Below are 14,394 nucleotides of genomic sequence, written 5' to 3'. Positions count from 1 at the left end.
ATCCATCACCACCTGTGAAGCTGTGGCCAAAGGAAACAGCTCCCAGGTGTGCTGTGGCGTCTCTGCTAGAGAACTGTTCCGTCCTTTCAAGAGGGGTCCTGTGTCAAATTCACCTGGGAAACCTTAACTCTTACATTTCTGGCTTGTAGATTCAAAAAGCAGATCAGAATCCTAAAGGTTCTTAGAACTTCTGGAAGGGTCAAAAGCCTGTTTTAGGTTTTCACCTGGGTTTCAACCTAATCTCTGCTTCACTCGCGGCATGGCCTTAATTTCTTGCAGCTTTGCTTCTCCACGCATGAAATAGAGACACTTACTGTACTTTTTTCAAAGAATCACAGTGAAAAATAAATGAGAAAATTTCTCAAGTATATCTTGGCAATAATAAGTACTCAAACACGGCAGCCAGTTACAGCAGTAGCTAGGTTAGAATTTTCATCACTATCATTGCCTGTTTAATTTAACCCACAGATTTTCAGAAGAACCTGAGCAAATCGATCTCACATTCTAGCATGTGTTAAGAGCATATGGCTGCACCCGCACTGCTGGTGGGAATGTAGTTTGGTGCAGCCACTATGGAAAATAGTATGGAGATTCCTCAAAGGACTAAAAATAGACCTACCCTACGATCCAGCAATCCCACTCATGGGCATATATCTGAAGGGAACTCTAATTCAAAAAGATACATGCACCCCAGTGTTCATAGCGGCACCATATACAATAGCCAAGACGTGGAAGCAACCTAAATGTCCACTGACAGATGACTGGATAAAGAAGCTGTGGTATATTTATACAATGGAGTACTACTCAGCCATAAAAAATAATAAAATAATGCCATTGGCAGCAACATGGATGGACCTGGAGATTGTCATACAAAGTGAAGTAAGCCAGAAAGAGAAAGAAAAATAGTTATGTGTGGAATCTTAAAAAAAAAAAAAAGACAAGCAAACTTATTTACAAAACAGAAACAGACACACAGACATAGAAAACAAACTTATGGTTACCATGGCAGGAAGAGGGTGGGAAGGGATAAACTGGGAGTACGAAATTTGCAGATGCTAACTACTATATATAAAATAGATAAACAACAAGTTCATACTGTACAGCACAGGGAACTATATTCAATATCTTGTAGTAACGTATGATGAAAAAGAACATGAAAATGAATATATGTATGTTCATGTATGACTGAAGCATTGTGCTGTACACCAGAAATTGCCACATTGTAAACTGACCATACTTTAATAAATAAATATATATATACACACACACATATATATACACACCAAAAAGAGCTTTCCCTTTTGCATCAAAACTTGCTTCCCAGTAATGTGCAACAACCAATCTTTATACTGCCACTCTCTATAATCTAAAGATTCTGTTCAATGTCCCTGGCATGTGCCTTCCTCCTGAATGCAAGGGGACTCCTGCAACTCCAGGGACTAGGTCCACATTCAAGGCAGAAATAAAGCAGGAGGGAAACAGATAGAGACACCTTCTCCCCCAGAGTCTTTGACTTTTGAGGGGAAAAGAGACAATGAGTCCATCTCACGACTAGAACTGATTCGCAGTGCCTTTGATATAGCTGCAAAGGAGTCTGACAAAATCAGTATGGAGCTGCCCAGGGTAAATCAGAATCTCGTTAGTAAAGAGCAAGGGAGCGAGGATATTAGCCAGGCAACAGGGTCCACTATACCCAGTGATCTGAATTCAGACACTGTCTGAAGAGCCTGTGGGTGAGCAGCGCCTGGAAACATGCACCCCACACCCATCCAGAAGGTCTTTTCTGATTTATCACCTGTCCTCTTACATATTTTATGTATTTATTTTATTGTCTCTCTTTTCTACTTGGAAATAAGTTTGATGTGGGCAGGAATTTTTGACTCTTTGGTCAAAACAGAATACATTTTATTCTGTATTTCCCAATGCTTAGAACTGTGACCGGAACAGTTAAGTACTTAATATTTGTTGTATGAGTAAATGATTATTAATCCCTGCCAGGGACTCAGTGGATCTGAGCTCCCCTTGCAAACGGTGGAAAGGGCGTGAGAGAGGAGCTAAATACAGGTGCTGAGATGTCCATACTTACATCCTTGTAAAATTCTTTGGAACTGTAAAAAGAAACTTTTGAAAAACTTATCCATAAGCATGGCCTCACAGCTACTACTAAAAGGCTCTGTAGTTGAAAAAAAAAAAAGTGGGGGGAGGTAGAACTAAAAATAATTTAACTTTACCTATAACCTATGGAGTTTAGAGCAATTCCCCACAGCAGGACTACAGCAAAAAGAGCCAAGGGCGAGAAACCGCCACCAGGAGGCGCTACTGAGAGATCCTACATGTCCAAAGATGGCATTTGGAAGATGTCCTCAGGCCAGGAAGACATCTTGGCTTGGAGATTCCCACGGCTCTCTGCCATCCCCACGTGATTACCTCCACAAGAGGGGAACACTGGCTCTGGTCTTCTACTTTGCATGAATGAGAAGACTCTAAGGATCAATATCCATTATATTCTTTACCAAAATGAGAGAATATCACTTCCCTAGTAGTAAAAGTGGCGGCAAAGGTCAGTGAGGTCTTCTCTTCTCAGAGGGGGAAAGAATTAGAAACACAGGGTGAGGATTCCCTGACTAGAAAGATGCAAAACAGCAACCTGACACTTAGTTTCATAGCACAGAGAGTCCAGGCGGGGTCGCAGGAGAAGGGCACGTCCCGTGTGCCAAGCCACTTGCAGGCAGAGTGTGAGGTCTGGCAGCCTAAAGACTTACCAGGCGAAAACGCTGGAAATCAAAATCTTCAGTAATGTGAACGAATGATCTATTAATTACCTCTCATAATGGGCTAGTAATTGCCTCACTTTTGGTCTGAAAATTGCCTGGCATTAAACTAACCACCTGCAAAGATGGGTTACAAGGGTAAAATTACAAAAGTTAAAACACCCACCTTCCTATTACAGATGAGTTGACTGAAAGTGTTATACAGACATTCTGGGATTTTACCTGAGTTAACATTTTAAGGAATAAAAAGGATGCATTGGAAGAAATTCTGTGCTTGTTAAATTCCATTTAAAATGGCTTTGCTTGTATAATTTTATTGATCTACTAAGAAGTTATCAGATGATATTTTATAAAATCAGGGTATGCACCTAAAATGCACTTAACATTTGCTCTGCAGGTAAACAAGATGCATGTTTTCTGCTTCCAGGTTCTCAGAAGTTGATAAAATTAAAAGTAAAATTGTATACACAAAAAGATGGAGATGTCAACACTGTAGATATGAAAAGTGTAGATATGCAAATGTAGATATTAAATATACTAGACGTAAAATTAGAGAGGTGGCACTTTGCTGTCTAAAGAATCCCAGACTTGGAGAAAACCATGCTCAAACGCCTGAGATATCATTTCCTCACTGTGTGACCTTGGGTAATGCACTGCGTATTTCTAAAATCCAGTTTTCTGATCTATGAAATGAAGATCTGTTTTTTTCCCCCTAGAGTTAAATGATTTAATGGGAAAACCAAGCAAATGTGCTTAGCATCCTGCCTGGCAAACAGCCATTTCTTGATCATTGTTTGTCAAATATGAAACCAAACAAATATAAAAGTCGAGGCAAGAGAGTAAAATAAAGCCTTCCTGACCAGCTTTTTCTACTTTAGGAGGCTCCTAATGTATGAGATTTGGTGGGTCATGAAAAACCTCCCTCCTGAAATTGTTCCCCATCCTGGCCCTGTTTTGACTTACAAGTCTCTATATCATAATTTCAGTTGAATTAAGGCAAGCAACCACATTTTAAAATTCATATGTTTGATATTTATAATAAACAGCATACTGGCCTCCAAAGATGTCTGTGCTCTAACCTGCAAATATGGTACCTTACATGGCAAAAGGGATTCTGCAGATGTGCTTAAATCAAGGACTTTGAAAGGGAGAGACCACGTTAGATGATCTTGGTGGTCCCAATGTAACCACCTAGTCCTTAATCAGAGAATGTTTCCAGGTTTGATCAGAGAGGTAAGACAGAAGAAGGAGGAGGAGAGACACAAAGCATTTACTAAGTTCAACCTGCCATTGCGAGCTTTGAAGATGGAGGAACGGGTCAAACGCAGGCAGAGTCTACAAGCCATTAACTGCCTTCGGTTGACAGCCAGGGATCTCAGTCCTGTAACCATAAGGAATTGAATTCTGCAGACAACAGGAATGAACAGGAACCAGATAATTCCTCTAGAGTCTGCAAAAAGAGCCCTGCCAACACTTTGGTTTTAGCCCAGGGAAACCCCTATCAGACTTCTGGCCTATGGAACTGCAAGATAATGCATTTGTGTTATTTAAGCCATATGTCGTAAGGAATTTGGCCGCAGCCCAAGGAGAAGTCTAGTCTTTGACCTCACCTATTAGATGGTGACCCCATGCCCCTGAAATGCTGAAATGTCCTACCTGATAAAAATGTCTTTGTTTGCCTGGGGGCTTTGTCCTCCAGGTGATCTAAGAATGGGAGTTATACTGGGGGCTTTGGACCACATACTATGACCTCCAATCTCTGAAGGAACAAAAGACTAAACATATTAGCCTGACATCAAGAGAGGCTGGAGACTGACCATCAGCCACCCGGGCAATACGTGATTGAACCTTAAGAAAAATTCTGGACACCAGAATTGTGGGTGAGCCTCCCTGGCTGACAGTACTCTGTGTGTATTGTCACACGTGGTGGCCTGGAGGAGGCAACGCCCTCCCTGACTCCAGTGGGAGAGGAGGCCAGAGGCTCTGCACCTGGACCTCTCCAGACTTGGCTCTCTGTGTCTCTTTCTTTGGTTAATTTTATCCTGTGTCCTTTTCCCATAATCGGTCATTCAGTGAGTGGTGGGTTCTTTCAGGGAGTTCTGTGAGTCATTCCAAAGAATGATCGAAGCTGAGAGACCCTCGGGCAGCCCTGAATTTGCAGCCAGCGGGTCTGCAGGGAGCAATGCTGGGAACTTCTAAACTTGGGGCTGGTGTCTGCGGGGAGGGCAGTCTTGTGGAAACTGTTCCCTCCGACTTTGCCATGTGGCTAACTCTGGGCGAGCTACTGGATTTTATAATAAGTTGTTAGAGGAGCAACAGAAAATATACAAAGACTAATACTAATAAAAACTTAAATACGAATAGCCCACGGGGAGTGCCTCACTGTAAGAGGGTGGGCTTGGACTGGTAAGTGTTAATGGGGACGGAGCTGGAGAAGAGTAGAGTAAAGCTAAGGGAGCCAAGTGCCAGTGGGAACCACCGCGGAGAGGTCCCCCCGGGGTAGGGGCGGCCCCGCGGGAGGAATCGCCCCACGAATATTCAGTCAAGGAACAGAGGGGCTTAAGGGACAACGCCCAACTCCAACAGCCACAAGGGAGTTTCTGCCAGCCCACACACAGAGTTTCCTTGCCAGACCCTGCTTTTCAAGTAGAGCTTTAAGAACTCTCTCCTGAGTGCAATTACTGGTCCATAAACCTCAATCCCAAAACAACGAAAAGAGCCAGGGCAGCCTCTTTCTACGATTTCACGTTTTAACGATCTGGCGGTAGGTGAGGAGTGTGTGTTCCGATGCGCTGTCTCCCCCGTTATCCTCAGCCCCGTCTGTTACGCAGTCATCACGGGCCCCAGGGTGCTTCTTTGTGGGGCCTGTGCTAGTCTTGGATAAACTCCAGTCCCAACCACGCAAAATGGCCTCTCTGAGTTGCTATGGATTTAGACCCTCTATAGAGTTAGCGCTTCCATCCTATTGATTCATATGGAAACACCTCAGACAATTTCATATGAAAATGTTTCTCCCACATTCCTCACTGGCTGAGCTGAATATTCACACACTGTACAAAGAACAAAAGGTGAACTTCAGACGCGCTGGGAACAGGTTGCTTTCCAGGGAGCTCAGTCAAGGGGGAAGGTTTCCTGGGCTCACTGAGGAGGGGCCCAGTGCTAGCCACTTGTTGCATCCCAGATCCGGCAACCTCGCTTCCGCCATCTCTTACCCAGGCCACACCCTGGTGAGTCCATCGCTCAGAGAACCTTGATTCCAGCCCTTGACTGAAGAATCCTGCCAGATCACTGCCAAGGTTTGTGTATGCCCCTACCTTGAAAGCGACTGACATCTGTTCGCAAGACCAGACATCAGCTGTGAGAATCAGGATGAATACAGTGCTGGCCATTACCTGAATCACACTAGACAAATTTAGAGATAACAGCTTAATCCAGCTCTACTCCAACAATCACTAAAAAAGAGAAAGGATGTCACGTAGGAGTGACGAGGCAAAATCAAGTCAGACTGTGGGTTTTAGACAGTCACGTCAGCCTCTTTGATGAAGCTGTATTGGTTCTTTTTTATTATTATTATTGAGTTATAGTCAGTTTACAATGTTGTGTCAATTTCCAGCATACAGCACAATTTTTCAGTTATACACGAGCATACTTATATTAATTGTCACATTCTTTTTCGCTGTGAGCTACCACAAGATCTTGTATATATTTCCCTGTGCTATACCGTATAATCTTGTTTATCTGTTCTGCATACGCCTGTCAGGATCTACAAATTTCGAACTCTCAGTCTGTCCCTTCTCACCCCCCTTCTCTCCCCCCAGCAACCACAAGTTTATATTCTATGTCTATGAGCCTGTTTCTGTTTTGTATTTATGTTCTTTTTTTTTTTTTTTTTTTGATTCCACATATGAGCGATCTCATATGGTATTTTTCTTTCTCTTTCTGGCTGACTTCACTTAGAATGACATTCTCCAGGGACATCCACGTTGCTGCAGATGGCGTTGTGTTGTCGTTTGTATTGGTTCCTAAGGAGACTCTACCGTGTATGTTATCTAAGACTTTGGCCTTCATCTGAATAAAAAGAGCAACAGTTGGGCAAGGAGCCCACCCTCAGTACATCACGTGGAATGTGATAAAGTTACATAAAAGAAGCACCATTTGGATATTCCAGTCTGCAGTTGTGAACAGGGCAGCAGATTAGATTTCTAGGTTTTTCAACCTCAGATTCAGTCCAGGGAAAACTCTGTGGCTTTGGAATTGCCATCGATCATTACACGGCTGTGCCAGAAGGGCGCATGCTCTGAAATGGTCGTCCAGAAAGGCATGATAGGTTTAGTCATCCAACCTTTCTCATTTCCTCATTCTTCTGGGACTCAGTGAAGGGAAATATTATAAAGAGGGATTTTGAGAGCTCTTAGCGCTTTCAGGCCAAAGCAGCAGCACTACTGGAAAAGTATTAAATCTTAGTCAATACAGGATCCCCATGCTCAAGCCAGGACCTACACTTTCTTCCAAAGGGAGGAGGTAAAAATCATTGGCCAAAACTAGGTGCAACATGTCCGCTGGTTTCCTAAGAGCGCTGGTTAAGCGAGAGAATCTCCATACTTTTTTAAGGGCTGTTGACATTTCCATTAAAAGGTTCTCACAGAAGACAGCTCCCCAAAGCCCTCCAGAGATATTCAAGGGGTCTTGTCCCTCCAGATCCTTACCTACTTCCACTCTAACACTGCACAAAAACTAGACCTGAGCTGGGGTGGCTGGTATGTGGTGCATTTCCATCACCTCCCGTCCTGTATCCACAACCAACAATGCTACTCACCTGCTCTCAAAGCGCTTCTCAGAGAGCAGTCTTCTCTTTTCCCTCTCCTGAGACCCCAGATCAAAGCAAAGGTCTGACGGAGCAATCAGCTCAACACATCATTTTCTGTTTGAGCTGTGGCTACCTCGTACTTGGTTACTCTAAGCTCAATTTACGTCACACTCTGCTGCCCAGTCTTCTTGAAGCAAGCTCAAACCCTCTGAAGTACGGCACCTTTTAATTTGCATGCAAACTCCTTAATCCAGCGGATAAGGTCTCCTAAATTCTGGCCTTGGCTTCTCAGCTCCCCCCTGTGCTCTCATCCTGCATCTTACACAAGGCTGCTAACTGCCCCTGTGCACACGGCGGGGCCCTCGGGAATGTCCCCCCGTTATTCCCTCTCCTGAAATTGCTCCCCTCTCTCTTCCCTTCTACTACCCAAATACTATGCTTGGTCCAGATCACGCTCTGGCTCAGCGATGAACTGTTCCCTGACCATGTGTCCCGGGACTGCTGGCTCTCTCCCCTGTGCTCTCTCAGAAGATCAGACTGCATCTTTCGCTTGGTCTGGATTACACCACCCTCTATTCTACCTTTCACCGCAGTGGGAACTCACAGTATAAAATTATTATGTGGTGTAACTTTAGATCTGTCATTGCTCACAGAAAAGCCTGGCACACGATACAAACACAAGAACTATGCAGCCTCCTGCCCTGGCTTCCCCATTTTCCCACCTGGTGCTCGCTTACAGAGGCCCGACAGGTGGTGGTGGAGAGCACAGCCTTTGGGAGCCGAACTATCTGGATTTGAATCTTGGTTCTGTCTCCTAATACCCGTGTGATCTTGGGCAAGTTACTTCATGGGGATAATAAAGACATCACACACATGGTTGTCACAAGAATTGAGTCAATATGAGTCAAGCATTTAGAACAGCGCCTGGTAAACATTCAATAAACGTCAGCAGGTTCGTTGAGCTAAACTCTCCCTCAAGCCTGGGATCACTGAACAACAAAGGGCAGGGTGGTGAGTTGTGCAGAGATTTTGTTCAGAATGAGCCAGAGAAAGAAAGGGGCTGGCAGATTCTGCAGTCCAGGAGAACAGTGGACCGGGATGAGGGAGTCCACTAAAACAGAAAGGAGCAGGCAGGTCCAGAGTTCCAGAGGAGCAGAAACCACAGACCAGGAGTCATAGTCTTCCAGGGCAGCTCCATGAACAGCATGCAAAGTGCCTGGTCCCAGGGCAGAGGTGGCTTGCCGTCTGCTCCACGTTTACTTTCCCTTCCAGGAGTAGGACGTTCTGGAAACTCAGGAAATAACAGAACCAATGATAGAGCAGAGAAGACCAGCCCTATGGAGGCAAAAACATACAGATCTACCCCATTTCAGGCCAACATAACCAGAGAGTATGCAGCTCAGGCATCCCCTGGGCTCATCCATTCATGGATAAATCGATGACCATCTCAGTCTACATCAGCTCATGCCCTTTTTTTTCAGCCTCCAAAATTATAGGTCATCCCTCTCAACAAGGTATGAGCTATGAGGAATTCAACATAAGATGGTAGTCCATGCACCCTTCCTTTAGTGTCTAACTCATTTTCTCCTCATAAAACATTTAAAGCATTTAAAATTATTACTTTCTGCCTGAGTCATAATGTTGTTAAAGCTTATAAAATCATTTCAGTGTTAATTCCCCTGACTCAACTTTCTTAAATATTCTTCCTCAGAAGTTGTAGATAATTTAACCAGAAAAGATCTTTTATAAAAAAAAACCAACCAGAATAATCAGAAAATAGATGAAGTAAGGAAAATAACATAACTGAAGGTGAATGCTGGGTTTGGAGTTGGGAACTCTGAGCTTTGCTCACTGACTCTTGTTATAAAATGACCACTTGACATGGCCCTTTGCCCACCTCCCTCCCCCAGGCACCCCTACCATCCAGCACACACTGAGCAGTGCCCTGTGCAGCCAAATGAAATGATCATTTTTTTAAAAAAAATTATTTCTCATCACCAACACCGGTCAATCAACCCAAAACAAGCAGAAGTCATGCAGAAGGCAACTCAGGCAGAATATACCAAGGCAAAGGCATTCTGGCTTTCTTCAGGGTCCATTTATGCCTCAAAGGAGCTGCTTCAGATGCTGGGCAGCTCAGGGAGGCATGGAACAGTCAGGAACCCAAACCCACAGTGACGGCCAAAGGGGAGCGAGGGCTGAGCTGCCACTGCAGGAGGCCCATGAGAACGTGGGGCCAGCGGGAGCTGGACCAGAACTGCAGGGGACGCCAGAGACACAGAGGCAGGGCACGGACTATCATTTTTCTGAGAATACAGTCTAGAAAACTCTCATCAGAATTCTCAAAAAAGACCGTGATTTGAAAAGGATTTCGTCCTTGTCCCGGAGATCCAAGAGACATCCTCCCAGAGGATGTCCTGAAATAGCATTTTAATGATTTAAAGGGAACCCTTAGGAAGCTCCAGGTTGACCAGCTGGTCTCTTTTGCAAGAGGTGGACAACACTGAACAGAGAGTATTAAGTCACTAGGTGACTCCAGAAGCCACAGTGCATGGAGCTAACACTGGAGAGGACAGTCTGAGCTCCACCCACCTGCTTATTCTTTCTCTCTCCCTCTCCATCTCCTTCTACCAGACGTGGGGTGCTTGCAAGTCAGGACCTCGTTCATTCACAATAAAGGGTGTTACCAATTACATTTGTGCTGGAGGAGCGTTAGAGGGATCCAGTCTTAGGCACAAGCAGTCTGAGTGAGACAGGAAAAGCTGTTTACTTATTTTATTTTTTAATGGAGGTACTGGGGATTGAACCCAGGACCTAGACATGCTAAGCATGTGCTCTACCACTGAGATATACCCTCCTCCCAGGAAAAATTGTTGAGTAAAGCTGAAGAAATAGTGCTGAGCTCTTTGAGAAATACACAAGTGGCCTGAGTCGAGATCTGCCCAGCCCTCGTTCTGGTTTGAGAGAATGCTGAAAGTCCTTGGCATGGTACTAACATGTGATCGTGTATTTAAAGGACACTTAGGCGTGAAGAGCTGTAAATGCTTCAAGGATTCAAAGTAAAAGTGGTCCAGGGATGATGGCAGTTACCAAGGAAGGTTGCTTGGAGTGGGCACCCCAAGGTTTTAAGGCCAGGAAGCTCTTAGTTAGAGCTTTCCCTAAAGAGAGCACAACAAAAAGTGGCACTGACGTACGTGAAGGTGGTCGGATACGATGAAGTCACTTATTGTATAACATCATTCTGAACCAGCGTACGAACCTCTGCCCAACGGCCGCAGGGCCACTTCCTCACGTTATAGGATCGCGGCACATCAGAGCTAAGCCAGACTTAAAGATCACTTGTTCATTAATTGCAAACAAGTGGCCCACGAGCAGAGTATAGCCCACAGACCTTTTGTGTGGACCAAACAGTGATTTAAAAATTTGAACCAATATTTAAAAATTAGGAAATTTTACATGAAAATCTGGACTCGTGGACTCACCTAAAAGACAGATGCGGTTTAAAAAAAAAAAAAACCTAGTGAATATAACAAAAAAGAAACAGACTCACAGATACAGAAAACAAACTAGTTAGAGGTTATGGCTTGGGAGAGGGAAGTGGGGGAGGGGCCACACAGAGGGCTGCGCATTTCAGTCCCACCCCCTGGCATCTGGGGAGGAAAGAAGGGCTGGAGGTTGAATCGGTCACCAATGGCCAATGATTTTATCCATCGTGTCTAAGTAATGAAGCCTCCAAAGGAGGGAGCTCAAAGAGTCTCCAGGTTGGTGAAGCGGCACACGTCCACGTGGCACCGCGCTGGGCCCCGACCCCCTGCGGACGGACGCTCCTCTGTTCGGGGCCTCCCCTGCGCGGATCTGCCCGTGGCTGTTAATTTATATTCCTTAACACTCTCTGTAATCAGCCAGTAATCTAGTAAGTAAACAGGCTGCCTGAGTTCTGTGCGCTGTTTTAACAGACTGCTCAAACCCAAGGTGACGGTCATGGGAACCTGCAATCTTGAGCCGGTTTGTCAGAAGCCACAACCTAAGCTCGCGAGTGATTCCTACAGCGGAGGGCCGTCCTGCGGGGCTGAGCCCTTCCCCTGTGAAACCCGGTGTTACCTCCCGGGACACAGTGGCAGAACCGAGCTGAACTGTAGGACACCCAGCTAGGGGCCAAGAATTGCTCGGTGGCGGGGAGGCCACCGCACCCTCACACTGAAACTGGAGGCAGAACCCGTGCTCACTGTAACGCAGCGACGGGGCTGGCAAGCTGTCCCGGAAACGCAGTCGCTCGGCGCATCCGCGTCACAAAGCTACGGCTCAGGCCCGGCGGAGACGCGCTGCGGGCGGCACACACTCAGAACGGCGGCGTGCTCCCGCCGTTGTCTCTTCCAGTTTCCGTTTATTTCATCACTGGTCACTCCCTCCGATGAGATGCCTTCTATTCAACCGACTTTCTTCAACCTCTCCTTGAAGGCTGATTTTGACCGCCTGCCTCCTAAAATATCTCCTTGATTATGTCCACCTGTCTTGAACCATTGTGGGGGTTTTTTGGTGTGTGTGTATGTATGTGTATTTACATACACACACATATAACCAAATATATATTTTATGTAACTACTTTCAATGTCATTTGCCTTGACACTGTGAAACTTCTAGTGCAGCCATGTGCACATCCTTATGAGTCAAAAGTGGCCATTAGAAAACAAAATGATTACAGAAAACAAGACCACAAGAAAGTAAACATAGAAATTGGTGAATAACACTCCAAATGAAGGAAAAAAAAAAACTCAGTTTGTGTCCTAGAGATCTTTGGGCAACAAACAGAGCCAGAAGGTCATGAATGGGTGATGGGGTCAGTCCACATCCAGCTGATGGGATGATGTTCAATTCAAATGATGTTCAAACAGTGATAAGAAAAGTAGATATTAAGTGTGGTGGTCGGATGTAGGGCTGTGTGTTTGTCTGTCTGTCTGAGTTCAATGGTTTTCTATTTAGCATTCTGTGTATCTCCTCTCAGGGTAAAAAAAAAAAAAAAAGTCACTACATTGTCACTACATTTGAACAATAGGTTTAGTGCGCGGGATCGCCCAGTCTGCTCCAAAGAAATAATTCAACCCTGCTGCTCCTTGTCCTGACTTAGCGTCAACCTAGGTGAGGCAGGAAGAAAAATCCTACCTTATCCCCAGCTTTCCTCGGGTGAAAATGGGAAAGCCTTTTCTATCTCAAAAATTCAAACGCCAACTTGAAAAGCGTAAGGACAATCTCACCAACTAGCATTTTGGGAAACGGAAAACCTCTCTGAGCAAAGCAATCTCCTGAGGCTAATTATCTCAGCGCTTTGTACTCTCAGACAACTGCACCTTCGGTGCTTCGCCCACCGTCCACTTTTGCAGATTATGTAACAAAGGGACAGAAAAGTCAGCTGGCTTTTCAAGATCAGGACAGCAGATCCAGGGGTTAGACTCGCAACTTTCTTCTTCCCAGGAACTGAGCTGCCACTGCAAGGCTGCCTCTGTCCCGGATACTCTGTTTACACTCAAAGGCTGCTGCAATGCCTCCCCTGTATATAACAACTTTTACAACACTGTCGCAATCATTGTTTTTGTTTATCAGATTTCTCTGTAAATTTATTATGGTAGCAGATTACTTTACATCAGTCCCTTGATTGTAGTTGTTGAGTTCGTTCATCCCTGGTGTTAAGGGTGCTGATAAAATCTGTGTCCCCAAATCACAGAACTAACGGCCAGATACTGGTCCCTGGTGAACTGTCCGAGGCAAACACTCTTTGGAAAGTCTCTTGTCAGCTAAACCACCTGGTGTAGCACATGAAACTGTCCAAAGCTAGGAGTCACCAAGACATTAAATCACAGGGCTCGGTTAACTGGGCTGCATGGTGATAGCACGTTGGATGAGACTTTCTTAAACCAGTCTAGGAAGCAGCCAAGTCCCAGTAAAAGGCCAGAAGCTCTAATTTGCCTAAAATTATTAAACTGATTAAGCTAAGTCTGTTCAAATTAATTGCAATCATGATTTGACTGAGGATTCATTCCTGAACAATACCCCCTTTTTTGTAATAAATCTGTAATGGAATTAACTTCACTGGTAGGCTGTCCGTGGTGTGATTTGACACCCCCACCAAACACCCTGCAACCTCACACGGTTCTTGAATTCCAGGAGTGACCATCACACCCCCCCCCTGCATTTTATGCGCTTTCACTACTTCTCTGATATAACAACACACACACACAGACAAATGACTGTCACTTATGGAATTATTTAGTCTCAAGTTCCGTTGCCTTTCTTTTCTGCTTCTTTTTGTGTTCCCACTTCATTGGGTAAGAATGTCTCCCTCCCCATGGGGCAGAAGCAAGATGATCATGTTCTTAGAGAATTAACGTCTTACAGAAAGATTCTGAAGACTCAACCTTGAGTTGCTGAAGAATTACTTCGGAGTGTTCTGTGAAATCCGGACATAGCTGGGGGGTTTGGGCTACGCATTGTGCCTTGGCTTGTCCTGGGGCTCGGTCCTGGCTGAGTGATAGGCCCTCAGTGCTCAACTGACATTCCTGGAGTGGGAACGTGGCACCCAATGCTGGCTTCAAGATGCTCCACTCTGAGCTATGCCTGCCTCTTGCTAGCTGGGAGTGCATGTTTTTATCTTCTTGGGAGTGTTACCTTTCATTTCAGAATAAATCTGGAAAAGCCGTCCATTCTTCTTTGGCTAAGGCTGAGATGTCTAAGACCCAGAGGGGTGTTCTCTTGGAAGAGTCAAACACAAGACCTCGGGGGTCTCACATGGGGAGAGTTGTGGCCCACTTTCTCCATCCCCTG

General features: G+C 45.1%; 1 long non-coding RNA gene across 1 annotated transcript; it reads right to left on the bottom strand.

Annotated features, from left to right (window-relative positions):
• Positions 1-8,468: 8,468 nt before the first annotated feature.
• LOC140690033 (uncharacterized) lies at positions 8,469-11,907 on the bottom strand. Its single transcript, XR_012065224.1, has 3 exons — positions 11,805-11,907; positions 10,171-10,321; positions 8,469-8,862 (listed from the first exon to the last, which is right to left on the bottom strand). It is a non-coding gene; the product is annotated as an uncharacterized lncRNA (long non-coding RNA).
• Positions 11,908-14,394: the final 2,487 nt, after the last annotated feature.

The sequence above is a fragment of the Vicugna pacos genome, chromosome 28, assembly GCF_048564905.1.
Source record: "Vicugna pacos chromosome 28, VicPac4, whole genome shotgun sequence".
In the NCBI taxonomy this organism is placed as follows: Eukaryota; Metazoa; Chordata; class Mammalia; order Artiodactyla; family Camelidae; genus Vicugna; species Vicugna pacos.
This window is presented reverse-complemented; position numbering and strand designations above follow the sequence as displayed.